The sequence below is a fragment of the Triticum urartu genome, chromosome 1A, assembly GCF_056163025.1.
Source record: "Triticum urartu cultivar PI428250 chromosome 1A, HENAU_Tu73, whole genome shotgun sequence".
Classification (NCBI taxonomy): domain Eukaryota; kingdom Viridiplantae; phylum Streptophyta; class Magnoliopsida; order Poales; family Poaceae; genus Triticum; species Triticum urartu.
In genome coordinates this window covers 356,086,371-356,097,433 of record NC_141873.1, presented here as the reverse complement: position 1 = coordinate 356,097,433, position 11,063 = coordinate 356,086,371, and positions in this window count along the sequence as shown.

Sequence of the window (11,063 nt, the reverse complement as noted above, 5' to 3'; positions counted from 1 at the left end):
TTCTACTGAAGTCAACTCCAACGTGGATCACCAAACCGCCTGCAATTGTCCCAACTGAACGATCTTTATCATCCAAAGGTGGTCACCAAAAATATCCGGACACGTCCGAATGCGTGAAATCCCCAAAACAGGGACTATGTGAGATTTGCGGGTGTTCGGACCTCCGCTACGCCACTCTGATACTCCCGCACATCCAAAAAGCCCACCCTCCCACCCTGTCCCTCATGTGCTATTTATGCGCTTCCTTGGCGACCGACGCCCCCGCTGTACCACCCTGTCCACCACTCAGGCCTTGTTGGACCTCCACTGCTCCACCTAGGTGCCTTCCTGACTTTGAGTACATGATTGTTCCACCCTGGATCCTTTTCTACCTGCCGATACCTTCCATGGCGGACACCACACCCGATAAGTAACACCATTCCCAAAAAAAATTGACGTTCTCATTGTTTCTTTAAAGCAAACACAATGGATTCATACGAGTAGTACTTCTACAACGAGATCACTGAGTCATGTTCATCGAATGAGGAGGTGGAATATGAGGATGAAACGACGACGATGATGGCGTTTTTTGCAGACGAGTACGTGTGGAGGAGCATGTTCTCAACTACAAGGTTCAACAAATGGTCATCGAATGTTGATCCTATTCAGCTTCAAGAGCAAAATCCGCACGACAATTGAGGATTTTATCCAAATGCACCCTCAAATTCGATACCGAAAAACTCATGAACAGTTAGAATGGTGTGGTTGAGCGTCTTTGGACGTTTCATACGGACAACTAGAACATGTGTCTGACTAAGATGAATTCAAACTTGAACTATTTTATGTCAATACTTTTGTTTTTGTCGTAATATTCTTATTTGAATTATTGTTGCATTGAAGTATTTATCTTTCAATTGCATAAGAATTGTGCTATTTATCTTTGATTGTTTTGAATAGTCCGGGTATAGAAAAACCTGGGAACCCTAGCCCCCACCCCGCACTCGCCTCCTCCTCCCGGCGTGCGGCTGTAACACGAGATGCGGCGGTGCGGCGGAGTCTTGGCTGATGCGCCGAGGGCGTGTCGTGCGGCGCGGCGGCCAGACGGCGGCGCGAGCGGGTGGCCAGGCAGTGGCGGCTGCGCGAGGGGTTGGCTTCGGGGCGGCGATGCGGGCACGGATCCATCATGGATCTGGTCCTGCGGGCATGGTCTTGGCCTCCCCTGCTCGGCCGGCGGGTCTCGGTGAGGGGACTTCTCTTTGCTGAGATCTGGCAGCGATGGCCTGGATCATCCAGATCCCGGCAAGGATGGCGGCGGCCCGTGCACGAGAGATGGAGGTCTTCGATCAGATCTGGGTGAAAAACCTGCTATTGGCTATTGCCAAGGCCGACGATGGCGACGATGTCCGCGTCGTTCCCTTCCTGAAGGCATCGCCGAGGAGAAGTTCAAGGCCACTCTCTGCTACCTCCGGGGAAACCCTAAATTAGTAGATCAGTTGACGACGGCTCTCTGGTGTTGTTTCTCTCTTGGGGGCGTCATTCTTGGAGGTGCACACGGGCTTAAGGGACCAGAGGACGGCGTCTTTGGTGGAGCGATGCTTCATCTTACACATCGATGGTGGCGGATCTCGGCGGCGTGGCGTTGTGGAGATTCGGCGCCTGATGCGCGGAGATGGACTCGCGTAGGAGGAGGAAGCTGTCTGGCGTCATGGTGGCGTTGATGGCGGAGAGGCCTGGCAAGGTCGGTGCTTCAGTTTTGCTCTGAGGATGGACCGAGGGATGATGGAGGTAACGGTCCTTGCAGCGTGCGGTGCTCACTGGGAGTGTGCCAGATCGGTGTGGGACCCAATCCAGGTAGTGGCTTGGATGGGACACCTGGCTTTAGATGTTAGGCTTTGGTGCGATGTCTGTTTGATATTAGGCCTGGACATTCGGCACGCCTTCATCAAGGGAATAGGAGTAGCAACAGTGTTGTCAAGATGATGGCTTCAGGCTTATTAATGTATCACCTTGTATTGTCTTTGTGATGAATAATTAATAATTAATAATTTAATAATAAAGAGAATTAGGTTTCCATCGTCCGTCATCATGGCTATTTTTAAAAAAGCCCCTCAGTTTACATGAAATCAACCCGCAGTCCATGTTTTAGTAATAAATAATAATAAGAAGCATCGCGGCGGCACACGGCGACTGCGATCCCACGACGCACCAGCATCAGGAGCCGCGTATCCCGACGCCGCACATGCGGCACACCTGTCGCCCACCAGTGAAGACCCCGAGGCCGTGCTGACGACGACGAACGAGGTGGCGGAGCAGGGGCCCCGGCGAGCAGGGAGCAAGAGGCGCAGCGCATCCTGACGCTGCACGGCGACTGCGAGCCCGCGGCACACCTGTTGCCCTCCAGCACGGACTTCGAGGCCATCCCGACGAAGAGAATCAGGATGAAGAGGGTACCGCTGCAGCTAGCCATCCCGACAACGACGGCGGCCATCATACGCTCGCTCGCTTGCAGTCCACCGCTGGCAGTCCCCTCCGGCCTTGACGCGGACGGGAGGGAGAGACCCCTGATGTCGACGTCTTGATCGCGCGGCGAGTGCACACGCGGATCTCGCCGGAGAACCTGAGGGGTCTCCTTCGAAGGGGAACGAGTGGAAGAGGACGCTGGCGTGCAAGCTGTACGAGGTGTAGATCCAGCTGAAGGTCTACCGTGACCGCGCCGCCTAGAGGAGCGGCGCCCGACCCCACCCGGCGCTCGATCTGGTGCCGGCTACCGACCGACCCCGGGGATTGCTGTGACGCCCCAAGACAGGAGCTTCAGATGCCTTCCATGTTTTCGGGTTTCATCATGTGATTTGTTTGGTTCTTTGCATTCATCATTGCATCATGTGCATTGCATCATGTCATCATGCCATCATGTCATTTCTTTTCTTAACTCAACTAAATAAATTGTGTGGATCTTCGATCCATTTAAATCGAGGGAACTCACTTGGTGGTTTCTCTTTATAACCTATCCTCCCGATAGTAGGGAGCTATATTCAATATTTCTTTAATTTGATATTCACCATAACACACGTGCAAAAATAATCCTCATGCCTATTTCCACTTCGAGTTTGACCTTCACATCTTGTCCACAATTCTGTATCTCTTTTATCGAGGTTCCTCTAAAAACCGAACATTTTTGGACCTTCCAAACCTCCACTTCCTATTCACCCATTTGAATTTAATTCCAATGTGTTTGAATCTAAACCTTGCATCCATGCCCACTCCTATTTTCTTGGATTAGACTCATTTTTTATGAGTTTGAGAATATATTCTTTCTCCTACCATCTTCTTTTCTCTCTTTTCTTTCTTTCTTTCTTGTTTTTTTTCTTCTCTGTTTTTTTTCGTTCTAGAGTGAGAGAGAGAGCCCAGCCTAGATCTCAGGGTGGCCCATCCTTTTTCCCCTAAGGCCCGGCTATAGCCTCAGGCCGGCCGGCCCAAGAACCAGCCAAGACCCGACCGAACCCTAGCCTCCCTGTTTCCTCCCCCTCGCTCCCTCCTCGTCCCTCAACGCCGCTAGAGGGGATCAGTACGCACGCGCTGCACCCCTTCGCTCCCTCGCCGCCGCTCTCTCCCTCAATGCCCTTTCAGCGCCGCCGCTTGCCCGTTTCCCCTCGTCCTCCCTCCAGCGCCGCGCTAGCACACGCCATGGCGCCTCCATCTTTGCGTCGCCTCTCTCCCTTTCCTCCCGTCGCCGTCTTCGGTGGGAGAAGGAGCTCCCTGCTGTCGCTCCGGCCGGCGGAGTCCAAGCCGCCGAGGAGCAGCGCAGCTCCTTCCCGTCCTCACATGTGCCAGGGGCCGAGCTCCTCTCGCTGCACCTCTGTTGGCTTCGACATCGACCAGATGCGCCCGACGAGCTCCCCGAGCGAGCTCACCCACGGCCCCTGCGTTCCTCGCGACTCCACTGCCGCTCCGTCCTAACCTCGCGGGACTCCTTCTGCAGCAGACGCCGTCCAGGGCCCTTGCCGCTGTGCCCGCCTGGATCCTTCGCCGGTGGCTAGAATCCGCTCGTCCTGCGCCTGCCTCATCTGTCCCCGCCTTGCGTTGCCCGTCTCGCCTCTGCCTCCTGTTTCTCTACATCGAAGCAGTGCAGAGGAGACCAAGCTCTTCGTCGCCTGCCTCCCTGCGTTGACCACCAAGACCCGAGGTTTCGTGTTGCTTCGTTTGGATGCGTCAAGTTCCTCTACTACCTGTGTACGACTACGGGGTTTCTCCAAGTACGCCACCGGCAAGACCGACGCCCGAACGACTTCATACCGAAACGAAAAGTCCTCTCCGAATGTGTGTACAACTACCGTAGCGCCGAAGACTTTGGATGCTCGAACGAGTACCGAACGAAACACCAAGTACCACTATCGCCGAGTATGACTACTTCCGCGATGATACGAGAACAACTACCGTCGACCCTTGAAGCCTTCGTGGATGTCAAGTCCCTCGCCGTGATCCCGAACATCTACGGAAAATCGTGCAACTAAGAACGTGAACGACTACCGCCGCCAAGATCACGAGTACCTCTATCGTTGTCTTGTCCCCCTACTTCCACTACGGAGCGTCCCGAGAATGTCTACTTCCCCTACACCGCATCGAACCTGAACCCCTCCGATAACGCACGCTTCAAAGGTATAACCGCCGAGACGACCTTCCGAGAATGAATGCATGTTGTATGAGATGCTCATGTTCGAACCGTGTCCGAGTTGTCATTGCACGTTCCTCCTCGGTTGCCATGCCGTCGACCCATGGGAAACCCGGTATCCGGGATCACCCCACCATCCTCGCATGATCCGTTCAACCACATTTTCTCTTGCACCGACATCTCAATGAGTTGTCGGATCACCCGGAATGTTGTTGTGGCACCATTTCCGTTGTAGTTGCCGTGGCACCCCTTTTGTTCCGCAATGGCGACCAAATGCTTCATAATGCTCTTGTCAACTTGTAATATAAATTGCATAAACTTGTTCATGTCATCCGCATCATGATAACAACAATTAAAATGTTTAGATTGTTGTTGCAATAAATTACTAAGGGATATAGGGATTTACCGGATTCGTTATTTGTTATATCCGGCCCCATTTAAATTGTTCAATGGTATAGTTTTGTTATGCTTCACCTCTTGCCATGTTAATCAACATTTAATATTGTTGAGTACCTAACCGGGAGTGAACTAAATAATTGATGTGGTGTTCCGTCAATATGCAACTCGTTGCATATTGAGCTCCACTTAATTTGTAGGATTGCTTGTGCACTTTGCCATGCCATGCCTCATTAATCCGGACATGCATCATACTTGATTGTGCATCTTGCCATGTTTATGTGATGGTTGTTTACTAGGTTGTTTGCTCTTTTTTGGTGTTGCTTCTTCGGGTTGGTCCCGATAACGTCGCGTTTGTGAGGAACCGTTCGACTACGTCCGTTTGTCTTCTTCAGGGACTCGTTCTTCTTACTTGCGGGATTTCAGGCAAGATGACCATACCCTCGAAATCACTTCTATCTTTGCTTGCTAGTTGCTCGCTCTTTTGCTATGCCTATGCTGCGATACCTACCACTTGCTTATCATGCCTCCCATATTGTTGAACCAAGCCTCTACCCCACCTTGTCCTAGCAAACCGTTGTTTGGCTATATTACCGCTTTGCTCTGCCCCTCTTATAGCGTTGTTAGTTGCAGGTGAAGATTGAAGTTTTGTTCCTTGTTGGAACATGGAGATGTTGTTCCTTGTTGGGACGTGTTTACTTGTTGGGATATCACAATATCTCTTATTTAATTAATGCACCTATATACTTGGTAAAGGGTGGAAGGCTCGGCCTTATGCCTGGTGTTTTGTTCCACTCTTGCCGCCCTAGTTTCCGTCATATCGGTGTTATGTTCCCGGATTTTGCGTTCCTTACGCGGTTGGGTAATAATGGGAACCCCTTGACAGTTCGCCTTGAATAAAACTCCTCCAGCATGGCCCAACATTGGTTTTACCATTCGCCACCTAGCCTTTTCTTTCCCTTGGGTTCTGGAGACTCAAGGGTCATCTTTATTTTAAACCCCCGGGCAGTGCTCCTCTGAGTGCTGGTCCAAACCGAGCGATGTCCGGAGCTACCAGGGGCAACTCTGGGCTGGCCCACCCGACGTCTGGCTCATCCGGTGTGCCCTGAGAACGAGATATGTGCAGCTCCTATCGGGATTTGTCGGCACATCTGGGTGGCTTTGCTGGTCTTGTTTTACCATTGTCGAAATGTCTTGAAACCGGGATTCCGAGCCTGATCGGGTCTTCCCGCTAGAAGTAATATCCTTCGTTGACCGTGAGAGCTTGTCATGGGCTAAGTTGGGACACCCCTGCAGGGATTTGAACTTTCGAAAGCCGTGCCCGTGGTTATGGGCAGATGGGAATTTGTTAATGTCCGGTTGTAGAAAACCTGAAGTTGACCTTAATTAAAATACATCAACCGCGTGTGTAATCGTGATGGTCTCTTCTCGGCGGGGGTCCGGGAAGTGAACACGGTGTTGGAGTTATGCTTGACGTAGGTTGTTCTAGGATCACTTCTTGATCATACTTTTATCGACCGTGCTTTGCCTTCTCTTCTCGCTCTCATTTGCGTATGTTAGCCACCATATATGCTAGTCGCTTGCTGCAGCTCCACCTCATACCTTTTTCCTTACCCATAAGCTTAAATAGTCTTGATCGCGAGGGTGCGAGATTGCTGAGTCCCCGTGACTCACAGATACTTCCAAAACCAGTTTGCAGGTGCCGATGTTACCGAGCAGGTGACGCAACCAAGCTCAAGGAGGAGCTCGATGAAGATCTTGTCCTTTATGTTGTTCCGTTTCCAGTTGATCAGTAGTGGAGCCCAGTCGGGGCGATCGGGGATCTGTGTAGCTTTTGGGGTAGTCTTCTTTTATTTTGGTTCCGTAGTCGGACCTTGATTGTATCTGGTTGATGTAATGCTTTATTCATGTATTTGTGTGAAGTGGCGATTGTAAGCCAACTATGTATCTTTTTCCCTTATGTATTACATGGGTTGTGTGAAGATTACCTCACTTGCGACATTGCTTTCAATGCGGTTATGCCTCTAAGTCGTGCTTCGACACGTGGGAGATATAGCCGCATCGAGGGCGTTACAAGTTGGTATGAGAGCTCCGGAACCCCGACCTTAGGAGCCCCCTGCTTGATCGAATTAGCTGACGAGTTGAGTCTAGAAAAATGTTTTGAGTCATTTAGAAATTATATATCGGAGAGTTTAGGAATTCTTTTTACTCCCCAGTCCCTTCATCGCTCTGGTAAGGCATCCTGACGTAGAGTTTTGACTATTCTCTTCTCAAATTTCACTAATTTTTTTTAGGATCACGCGGGTATCTTGGAATCGCTCTGATAGTTTTGTGACGAGAACATTGTTCTTGGTGCCTCCTGTCATTTAGGGGTTGTGGCAGTGTCCCGGGGAATTGAGCTCCGAGGTGTTGTCGTCACAATTTTATCGTTGCAGTTCTGGAATACCTGAGTTTAGTTTCGCTGACATCGAAAATCTCTTTTATGCAGTTGTTGGTGAGATACCTCGACGCCACCCAGTACTGGGGCGGGAGTTCGGGAGTATTGCCATAACTTGTATAACGGATGCTTTTCGAAGGTTGAGGTAGATGATTTCCGAAGGTTTCTTGGTTATGTGTTGAAGGATGGATACAGCTGGATGTAGGATTTGCTAGTTTTGGGTGAGATATTATGCTTCCCCTGTATCCCCAACACCTGATTGCATAACCGGAAAATTTCGGGAGTTTATAAGTGGGAATTCAAGTAGCTCTTAGGACATCTTTCCGTCAGATGTATGATATGAAATTGGGGTTCGACGTCTAGTGGTCCGCCTATTCACGGTTGGTTTTACAGTGGTCTCGTTGTGTCTTAAAGAGTCCTTGGCTATGCCGACTCGGGGACGCTTCGTATGTCATGTGCACTGCCTTGTACATGATGGTACTGTACGATCGAGCCCGTGTAGGCCCCACCACGAAAACTTCGGACAAAATCTCGATCATATGTTTGTTCCGGCTTATTCTGCAAGCCAATCCTTTGTTTTGTTTTGAGTTGTGGTATTCGAGTTGCTTCGAAGTCAAATGTTGATTCCATACCTTTCCTAAACGGTGTTCTCATACTCCTATGTGAATACTAATCCCTCATGATAATCGAGATTGTCATGTAAATCCTTTTCACCGGCGTGTTTCTTTTCAAGTGGATCCGATCGTTTTCAACATCCGCTTGATCAAGTATCAGTTCTTCTCAAGGTGTTTGTTTCATCCGTCTCCAAGTTGCCTTTGTTTTTTTCCCACCCACCCACCTTTTTTTCTTCAAGGACTCGGATTCCTTAGTTCGTTATCCATTTTATGGATATAAAGTATCTCCATTCCTTTTCCGTCAATATTCTTATCCGGTGTTTCTCATGAAGATTCTAACGGAACCTCAAGTTCATCATTTTTCATTCTCTTTCTTCTCCGGTGGAACCAATTCAAGCTTTCGGTGTTGATCTAATATCCCTTTTTCCTCGTTTCAAATACCTTCTCATACCGGTGCACCTCATAATAATTCACTTCTCGCTATTCTTTTATTCCTGAGTGCTGAAGATATCTCAGAAGATTCGTATTTTCATTCCTAATTCGTTCAAGATATCTCGAGGTTGTTATCTCATTCTAGCCATTTAATTCAACCGATGCATTCTCTCTTTTAAATTGTTCTACAGTGTTTCTTTTGAGTGGGCCCTAACCCACAGGTCTTTTCCCAGGATCTTACCTGACTCTTCTAATTTTCTCGGAGCTATCCTCAAATTTCATTTCGAAGTTTGACATAAGAATGAATTATCATCAGTCTTATGTTTATCCCCAAGACCTTTCAAATTCTTTTTCATCGTTGGATCAACCTTTCCATTCTTCATTCCGGAGTGCCTCAACAAGTCATGATGGTACTTCTCGTCGGCATTCTCAGTTTGGAAGACCGAAGAAGATTCTTCTTTCAACCTTGCTCCATTCTCTTCAAGATTCATCACTCGAGATTGTTGCCATCCTCTCATAATTGTTTTCGTTTGTCAGAATTCTTTCTCACCCATCCGGAGTAATTCAGGAGTCTTTTCAGTTTGATTCTCCGAAGGCCATCACCTCAGAAGTATTCATTCTCAGCTTTCAACAATCATTCTCCAAATCATACCGGTGCTTAAATCAAGGATTCTCTAATCAGCGCGTAATCTCTTCGTTCTCATGGATCTAAATTCACTCAAGCATCTTCGTTCATTTGCTAATTCTTACCGGTGTTTCTTTATCTTTACTTCATTCATCTTCAATTCTTACGGTGATTCGTTCAAGAGTTTTTCTTCCTTCGTGTATCATATCTATGCATTCGTGCTTTTCAAATTCTACCGGTGGTTCGTTGAAGACCTTCTCAAGTTTGCGCTATATCTATCTTAATCCTTTCAACGAGAATAAGTAGTATGCCAAATCCATTGATTGCCATCAATTTAATTGGTGAAGGATAAGCATAATGTAATTCTTATTCTTGTTTCATCCAAGTATTAATTCCTTATTCCGGAGGTGCATCATATCACATTCTGGGTTCGAGATGCTTTATCTTTTCTTTTCCCGGAGTTCCTAGCTCTCGCAATTACATCACCACGGAGATTCATTTAAATCATTGCAAGTCTTCACCTTGTGTTTCCATCTTCTCTTGCCTTCCGTTTGAGCACTCTTTTGTTTAACGGAGTTCTTCGGGAAGGTTCTACATGATGGTTCATCAAGGATTTAATTTCTTCTTGAAGTGTTCATCAAGATTCTTTTCTAAGAAACTCAAGCTTTCTTCATATTGTAATCCAGAGTGCATTCTTTCTATCATATTATTGGAGGTGGTATTATGCCATTCTTGATAATTTGAGTTCATGTTTCATGATTCACATGTTGTCAAGGATGAGATATTTTAAATCCATCATTTTCTTCATTGGAATTATCTTGGGTTATATTTCACCTAAAGCTTTCCTTTAAGGATTGTCGCTCTTATGGTGTTTATCAATGATCCAAGTTCTTCATTTATCCTCCCGGTGAGATAGCTTCTCGTCTCCTTGTTCTTATCAATCCAATTCTTTTTCCCATGAGTGGCAGGTTGTCACCTCATAAGTTGAGATGTATTTCATAAGACCATATCAAGATTATTCTTTTCGTTGTTGGTTTTCCAACAACTCCGTTCTAGCATTTGTTGTAAGCGTGCTCCCCCAAGATCTTGTTTCTCGTCGTTCATTCCATTCCATTCTTACTTCTGTTCCGGAGGCCTTGCGATGTTGTTCTTTTCACCCATCATCTCGTTTTTTCAAAGATCATGTTTTTTTCATGCCTATCCATTTAACTGGAGTGTTGTGCCCTTTTTGCTCAAGTTCTTTTCGCCTTATCAAGTCTTGCATCCCTTCTCAACCGGAGTGCTGCCCGAATTTTGTTCTTCCTTGTTTTTTTCGAAAGGGGTGCTTTCAACTTCGCTCATTCTCGTTGCATTCTTTCTTTCAATTTGTTCAACCTCTCAAGGCTCGTGGTTTCACTCGTTTGTCAAAGAAGCAACTTAGTTTTACCTCTTCTCTTTCTCTTTTGTTTTCCCCGGTGCCATCCTAGATCTCAGGACGAGATCCTCTTGTAGTGGTGGAGTGTTGTGACGCCCCAAGACCGGAGCTTCAGATGCCTTCCATGATTCCGGGTTTCGTCGTGTGATTTGTTTGGTTCTTTGCATTCATCATTGCATCATGTGCATTGCATCATGTCATCATGCCATCATGTCATTTCTTTTCTTAACTCAACTAAATAAATTGTGTGGATCTTCGATCCATTTAAATCGAGGGAACTCACTTGGTGGTTTCTCTTTATAACCTATCCTCCCGATAGTAGGGAGCTATATTCAATATTTCTTTAATTTGATATTCACCATAACACACGTGCAAAAATAATCCTCATGCCTATTTCCACTTCGAGTTTGACCTTCACATCTTGTCCACAATTCTGTATCTCTTTTATCGAGGTTCCTCTAAAAACCGAACATTTTTGGACCTTCCAAACCTCCACT